The 8,738-nt window shown below is 34.5% G+C and overlaps 2 pseudogenes across 1 annotated transcript; both read right to left on the bottom strand.

Annotated features, from left to right (window-relative positions):
- Positions 1-3,119: 3,119 nt before the first annotated feature.
- Positions 3,120-4,267, bottom strand: LOC129889474 (spermidine synthase 1-like; annotated as a pseudogene). Its single transcript, XR_008766919.1, has one exon. The product of XR_008766919.1 is annotated as a spermidine synthase 1-like (transcript).
- Positions 4,268-4,419: 152 nt separating this feature from the next.
- Positions 4,420-6,077, bottom strand: LOC129890700 (putative UPF0481 protein At3g02645; annotated as a pseudogene).
- Between the last annotated feature and the right edge of the window lie 2,661 nt (positions 6,078-8,738).

The raw sequence follows: 8,738 nt of genomic DNA on the forward strand, positions 1-8,738 counted from the left end.
TTAGAGAGGGAGGAATACATTGGACAAAGTAGAGCAATTTATGCTTGCCAGAGAAGGAAGGAGGACTAGGATTCAGACTAATAGAAGATGTATCAATGGCCTTATTTTGCAAATTATGGTGGAATTTTTGAACAAAATCATCACTATGGAGTGAGTATATTAGGAATAAGTACTGTAAAAAAGAGCATGCAAATTAAGTGGTGTGGAGAATAGAAAATGAAGGATCACAAGTGTGAAAGAAAATGCTACAGGCTAGAGATCATATTGAGCATCAAATCTTTTGGCTAATAAGAAAGGAATTAGCATCAGTGTGGCATGATTATTAGACGGAAATGAGTAACTTGTACACCATTATATTACAGGAGAAGACTATGAATAGGAAGACAATTACAAAAGAGTTGATGAATTAGTAAAGAGGAGAAAATGGGACATAAATTTTTTGAATGATATACGGCCACAGGAGCTAGTGGAGCATATCAGTCATAATATTCAACCTCCCGGACAAATGATTGAGTTAGATAAGCCAGTATGGATGATGGACAATAAAGGAATATTTTCTGTGAAATTACCTTGGAGTAACTAGTAAAGTTGTTGCCATGTGACCAAGAGGTTACGGGTTCAAGCCTTGGAAATAGCCTCTTGCAGAAATACAAGGTAAGGCTGCGTACAATAGATCTTTGTGGTCGGGCGCATAGCGGGAGCTTTAGTGCACCGGACTACCCTTCTTAGCTTGGCAGTATATAAGGCATAAAGAAGGAGATAACAAAATTTACAAGTGGATCTAGACAAAAGGCATCCCTTTTAAAGTGGTATTCAAAATGTGGAGATTATAAAAATTCAAATTACCTGTAGATGAAAGAGTGAGAAGATGGGGACTGGAAGGTCCATCTAAGTGCTGGTGTTGTGAAAGACCTACTCAGGAGACACTTGCTGGTGTTGGTCCTATTTTTGTTCTTTTACAGGTTTTAACATTGAAGGACTACACCTAAGGGAAGAGATAATGCTATGGTGGGAGAGAGATGTTAAAAAAAACAATGAGACCATACTATCGAGTTATCCCTAGCTTTATAATATGGGAACTTTGAAGAAGGAGGAATAGAATGAAGCATGAGGGAAAGAAGACATCAATTCAGAGAGGCATTCATAATATTACCAGAAATATTTTCATGATGCTACAAATGAGGAAGCCTAATATAAAATGTCCTAGTAATTGACTAGATATGATTAAAGAATTGGAAGGTTATAGTCCCAAGATAAAGATAACAAGAGTATTGTGGAATTTTCCACCAGTAGATTGGCTAAAATACAATATAGATGGGGCTTCGAGGGAAAATACAGGTATAAGCTCCTATGCCTTTTGTTTGAGGAATAAAAGAGGAGATTTACTGTATGCAGAAAGAGCTACTACTGTAAACACCACTTACTCTGTAGTGGAGGCAAAAATGATTCTAGAAGCATGTAAACATAACAGGCAGAAACAACACAATAATATAATCATTCAAAAAGATTTTATGGTGACAGAAATCAAAACATTCTTATAGGACAAACATCATACATTCCAACACATTCTCAGGAAAGAAAATCAACTAGCAGACTACTTGGCAAATATTACAATTGATAAAGTAGGGTGCAAATATCAAGATTTCAGCAGTTTGGAAGTAGGAGGAAGAAAGATCATTAACAGTGATAAACTAAAATGTCCCTATTTGAGAGTAATTCCAGCAAAGGAATATAGGAGACAGAGAGGTTTAAAGTGTTAGATGTTTTGTTTTTGGTTGTTTGTTTATTTCTTTCCTAGTCAATTGGGCTATGTAGGAAATGGACTTTGCCCGAGGTGGTGTTTTATACTTATTAATTCAATAATAAAATATCAAAATTTAACTAGAAAAAAAACACAAATGGTACGGGAGAAGAATGAAGTCGATAAGATGATAATTAATGAAGATTCGCAATATGCCGTTATTAACAATTTTTCATATGGCTGGCTTGACATTTAAGATCTAAGAAGGTTTATCAAAACAGTGCAAATTGAAAGGAGATGCAAACATAGGGCTACTGAGCAATAGAATGTGCTAATACGGGCTTCAAATCTGAAAGACTATGTCAATTTGCTGTCAAATTCTCAATTCTTCATCATGCACAAAAAATGGTCTTATCCCATGAGAACATTGAAGTGAGATTCTTTATTTGATCCGGAGGAGAAAATTTCTATTGCTATTGCCTAGAGTTCCTTCCAACTTTGCCTTCAAATTAAATTTCTTTGAAAAGTAAGCAAAATTTTCACTTACCACAATAGAAGAAGAGCAGCAGGAGAATCAAAATGCAGAAAAGAAGAAGACATTAGAAGAGGAAACCAAGGTTTATTGTTAAAATGATTGTGGTTTCTGGTCATACAAATGCTTCTAAGAGAAAAAGAAATTGTTCCAATCCCTAATCAACATATGCAAAGAAGACGAAGAGTATAAATACTATTCAAGAGATTGCTCCGATCCGCCGAAATTCCAAGTACCACTGGAAATAAGAATTTGGAGAAAAATTAAACCTCCATCGAAGCTCGATGGAAGGGAAGGGGATCTGAACTCGGCAGAGCTAGAGCATCTTGAGCAGACATAGTGGAGGAAGAGAGTTTGTTTCATAACTTAGAATAAGTGGTGTTGTAACATTCTAATTTATACACTGATGAGTTAAAAAAATAAATCATTACGTTTGTATATATGTGTCGAAAATTCAGATCACCAAAAATCAACAGTTAAATAGCTATTTTGATATTTTGCAAGCGGAGATTAAATCGATCATAATATTTTATTCGTGCGTGATAATCGAGATATTGCTTGCTTAAAATCAAAAATTCCATTTCTCTAGTGCTTAATATATTTCTTCATGTATTACTATAAAGTCCATTTGTACCTAATTAAAATTGAATGAGTTTAGTCAACTCTTTTATAGGTCTACAAGTAAGCCTTATTAAAATGTGGAATATGTAATCTTAAAAATAAGGCGGTTACTTGTAACAATAAGTTTTTTCCTTTCTTTTTTGCGAATTTATACTACTTTTTTTTTCAAGATAAACGAACTAAATATTAAATCAAGATGACAACTTGTATCCCAATACAAAATCAACAAAGGACATTATATTCCATCAACTCCTTTAGGCTTAAATAACCTAATAAATTATCTTTAATTTAAAAACAGTGATAACTATAGGGCCCGTTGTATAACAACCTTCAAAAAGTGCCCATCATTTTCCTTTGGATTCAATCACCCTCTTGGCAAATGATGGCAAACAGAATAATGCTTGGTGAATCTCAGAGTTGTAGAACTTCAAAGGTCCAAAGGTCTTGTCATGGCTTTCGTCGTCAATGGGGTTAATAGGGTTCTTGAAATCAACTGCAGGTCCCTCAGTAGAGCAGAGCATGAAACCAATCATGCCACTTGGATAAGTAGGAATAGTAGTCCATGCATAGTTGACTGAGCCTTTGAAGATTTGGAGGCAATTAACAATAATTTCTTCAATTATGTGCATGTGAAGCCATATGCTCTCAGTCTATGTAGATACAACCCTTCCAGGACAAAGAGCCCTTGCTATAGATTCAAAGAAAGGCTTTTCGAACAACTCTTGTGCTGGACCAATAGGGTCAGATGAATCCACTATGACAACATCGTAAGTTCCCGCAGGAACATTTTTCAAAAAATGCAAATCCATCACCAATGTAGAGATTCACACGTGGATCCTCATATCCTACAGCTACATCTGGGAAAAATTGTTTAGCAACCTCAACTACCATCTTGTCAATCTCACATATGTCGATCTGTTCGACAGAAGAATGATGAGACACCTCACGCAAGACACCACCATCTCCTCCTCCAATAACCAGTACCTTTTTGGGGTTGGGAATTGAACAAAGAGGAAGATGAGTAATCATCTCTTGATAAGCACATTCATCCCTCTCGGTAAGTTGGATCACACCATCCAAAACAAGCACCTTTCCATAAGTTGATGACTGAAAAACCAAGACATTTTGGTAATCAGACTTCCCCTGAAACAATGTCTTCTCAACCTTCAACGAATGTGCTTCCCCAGGCCAAAGGGGGCTAATCTCAGAGAACCATCCTGGTAGAATAGAAGAGATATAAGGAGATGACTCCTCTTTGTCATTGGTGCTGCAACCGTTGTTGCTGCTATTGGCTGCCTCCATATCTGCTTCTTGTTCTTCTTCTTCCTCTCTTGGCCTCTTCACTGGCAATTCAGTTGCCTTCACAAAAGCACACTGAATTTATACTACTAGATAGTGTGTCTAGTGGTCTTTTATTAATAATAAAATAAAAATCCTTCACTGAGATAAGTACAAACGGAGAAGGCTAGACCTTACCTTACACTCACTATGCATATAACATAAACGCTATATAATTAAACAAAGACTACTTGTTAACATCACCACTGAAAACTAGAAAAGTTTGTTTAACTCTGAGTATAAGAAGTGTGATGGCTGCCACAGTTGAAGCTCCTGCCCAAGGGCGAAGGGTCCAAAGGACACGTAGCCGGGGGCGAGTCCAAAATCCAATTGTTCCATTCAGGATCGTTGGCCTGATCTGACTCCCCACCCAACCGCCCAAACCCTTCGCCTTTCTTTTGAATCAAAGTAGGTCGCGACTGTTGTATTTTAGTTGGTCGGGGAGCAAGGTGTCATCGGACGTTCAACAGGGACTCTGAAAATAGTTGTGCCTCAAAGTTTCCATCATTTGATTCTATGGTTTTTCAAAATGTTGAATCAATTTGCTGCATTCTTCATTGTAGTAGAAGTCTGTGATTGCCACCCCATTTGAAAGTTTCTTGAAGATGCTGGCCACTTCTTTGTCATCTCCTAGGTCCGTAAGGATGGTTTTGTTTTTGCGAAGAAAATTCACATCTCTATGTGAGCCAATAAGTCGAGTCATTATATGTGCATAATTTGAAAAATAAGGATATGCTTCAGAAGAATGTTGTTCATAAGCTATCAAATTTCTCATGAAGGTCTCCATTGTATCTTCGATTGCGAAACAAGGGATTTTCAATAATCCCTTCTTGAATTTGATATCAAACAATGTTGTTTTATCTACATCATCTTCTTCTACAGATCCTATTTTTAAGAAGCAAACTCCAGATTCATAAAGTTCTGTTGCGCTTGGCATGTCATAGCATTGCCATAAACTAAGGTTTTTGGTTTTTTTTTTTTTTTTTTTTTTTTACCTGGTTAGTTGCAAAATGTTTCCACAAAAGCTTATCTTGCAACATTCGTTTTGCTTGATAGCTTTCGGAGTTTTCATCTTTGATGGGCAACAAAACATGTGTACCGCATGAACTAAATGATCAACTAGTTCTGCATTAAAATCGTCAATTTCTAACTTAGGTATAAATGTCACCTTTGGGAAAGTATTTAGTAAGGTCTCTCTCACCATATACAAGAAGCTCGCTTCTGTAGGATGCTTTTTCATGTCATGAAGCATTGTGAAGACAAAGAAAGGGAGTTGATTTTCTAGTAACACCATATCTCGACATACTTGATCAATCATCCAGTGAAAGTTGATAATTTTGTCATAGTCATCTCTTTTCTCCACTTTACATCGCTCTCGAATAAACTCAACCACAAAACAACCATCTAGCAATAACATCTCCAAAAATTTACAGACAATATCACTGTCAAGATTATCGTCATAACACTTTAATGCTTCATCTTTCCTTTTTTCCAATGCACTAATGCAACTTTCCACATCAAGGCCCTCTTCCGCTGGAGAAACCGTTGTAGGTACAACAGTTTGTACTTTTCCATGGAATCAAGTTCAGGATTCCTTTGATGGTAAGGACCAATGGAGATCAGCATTGGCGTATAAGCATCTGGATTTGATTTTCGTAACCCCACATTTACTATGAATATGGTTGCGGATTTGATGCACGTATTGTCCAAATTCTTAAATCTCTCATCAAACATTTGATTTACAGATTTCTTTGTTTGTAACACTAATTGATCATGACCATTTATCTCAATTGAATGATCTGCTTTCCTCCTCTCTTCTATCTGTAAATAGTAGAAAAGAGTCATAATTTTCTTGGTCGAATTAGAAAAAATAAGTTTTAAAATGACATTCCTCGTTGATGAATTCTATTTTGGGGGGGGGGGGGGGGAATTAATGTATTATGGAGTTCGTTGTTATGGAAAGAACCTAATGTTTTGTCAACATATATATAGGTTTAATTGACTATAGTCACCCTTAAACTTGTCAAAATATTCCATTTTAATATTCAAATTAAGTCATCTTTTAATCAAACGTTTCAACTTCTAATAACGTGTTCTAATAAGCTACTTTCGACTCAAATTTTGCAAAAAAAAATTGCGCTTTTTTCATTCGTATATTATATATAGTTAAGTTAATCACATAAAATATGTCATCTCCGTCAATTATAAGCATTAACCTCAAATAGAAAATGTCTTAAAATTTTACTGCTTATTAAGCCTAATATATGATATATCTGCCCTTGAATAAAAAAACACATGCAACATACATTTATACATAATGTAGCATGAGATAGCAAATTATGAATGTATTAGCTTCTTGTGGAAAGCATAGAATGAGAGATGCAGAAAGTTACCTCTTTAATTTGGCTGAATATTTGCTCCTCTTGCTTGTCCTGAAGAATGAGAAGGTGACAGCTTATATGTAAGAGGAATGATATTACTAACAAATTGAAATTTGCTTCTTCTTTTTTTTGTTTTTTTTGGAAAAGTCAATCAAAAGTGATGTTCCAATGCAGCGGGCCAACTACAAAATTCATGTGCATGAGTCAGTGACTCTCTACTTTTGAGTAATAGTTCATAAATTAAGAATCAATTTTAAACTAATTTGAAATTATTACTATCATATAATAAAACCATTAATAATAATAAGGCTTATATTATATACATGAAAAGGGAAACGTGTGTTGGCGAAACATATTATAAAATTTGTTGGGCACTATTTTATAGTTTCTGGGGATTGAGAATATTTTTCTTTTTCTCCCAATAATGTGGGTGCCTAATGCCTTGGTCGTGAAGTAATTGCAGTGCATGTGGCATGACACCATTGACGGATATATATTTTTAAGATACGAGGAATATAAGCTTATGTGTAAAAATTTATTAAAAATGCAACAAATATGAAGCCATCCTTGAAAATAGTCTAAATATATTGATAACTTTTTAAATTTTATTTAAATACTTGAATTACGATTTATTGTTTCAATTGAACACCTGAATATATGATAAAGTGTTCATATTAATTAGACACGTCGATCAATTCAAAATTTGAAATTTTTTTTACGCATGTTCTCAAGTGTGTATTAGATAGTTAAATAATTAACCACGTATAATATGTCACCTCTATTAATTATATAGAAAAAATTTAATTGGAGGCAAGTCTCTTGGATTAAGCCTCTAATAGGTACGATTAAGGCAAACACAAATAACAATTTTAATACTGATAATGGAAAAATCTAACTTTGAAGGTGTAATTAGCAATGTAAACGTGGATCTCATTATGACTTTCTCGATTTCTACTCAATGCACTAGCAATATTCAGGCAGAAGGATAAAGGTCTTTTGAGATTTGACAAAATTCAGCTAACCTCTTTCAGATTCAAAAAAAGCAAACATCTAGGATGGTGCTTTAATCCACCATGATCCTCTACTGGGAAGGTCAAGTTCTTAAAAGAACAGTACATTCCCTCTCAGGAACAACCAATTGATACTTGCATCTTTTGTGTAGTTCTTCTTCTTCTCTATTTTTGGCGTCACTTTGAGAAGGTTTGGTTTTATGTCTCTCTCTTGTAATTATTCTAATAAGACAAGGTGGGGGTCAATGTCAAACCTCCTACCATTTTGGGATTTTCTTGAATGGATGGATTAATCAGAAAAGAAAGAAAAAAAGAATTGAGAATGTCAGGATCACTTTTAGACCCATTTTAAAAAATAAAATACTTATTTTAACATGTTAGTTATATATACCAATGACATTTTCTTTAATTATATTGTAAATGTATATATGATTCGAGATATTGCATGCGTAAAGCAGAAATTCCATTTCTCTAGTGCTGAATTAATCTGTTAGATAAATTCTTTATTCTGCACCAAACCATCAAAGGTCTATTAACTAATAACTCGTTTATTCAATTTTAAGTATTGTATCTGGATTAAGAATAACATTCTTTTTCAGATGATCTCTGAATAAGTGACACCTCAAACTCACTTAATTAAGTAGAAAGTGCTATATATACGAAGGAGGGACAAACAAGAGATTGTTGAGGTTGAGAATAAAGTTTTACATTGGTAGCTTGAAAAAAAAAATGTGAGTTATTTAAGAGTTCGTTTGGATTGACTTATAAATTACTTATAAGTTGTTTTCAGTTTTTTTAAGTGTTTGGCTGACCAACTTAAAGTCATTGTGTTTAAATAAGTCTCAATAAATAATTTGGTTCGTTTAGATGAACTTATTTTGATAACGGCATTGCAAGAGACACCGTACCGTAAGAATCAGCTCCCAACACCTTAAGCTTTTTCCAGATCATACTTTACGTATTTTTCTTTAGTGAAGTTTTGATGAGTATTTTTTGAATGCCTAAATGGCTTTCTTGCAATAGGTATTTATAATGTCTTTTCTTTTCCTAATGTTTGGGATTACATTGTCAGAGGATTTACTCTCTTTTTTTTCCATTCTCATTCTGCTTGGGAA

This window comes from Solanum dulcamara, chromosome 5, assembly GCF_947179165.1.
Source record: "Solanum dulcamara chromosome 5, daSolDulc1.2, whole genome shotgun sequence".
NCBI lineage: Eukaryota > Viridiplantae > Streptophyta > Magnoliopsida > Solanales > Solanaceae > Solanum > Solanum dulcamara.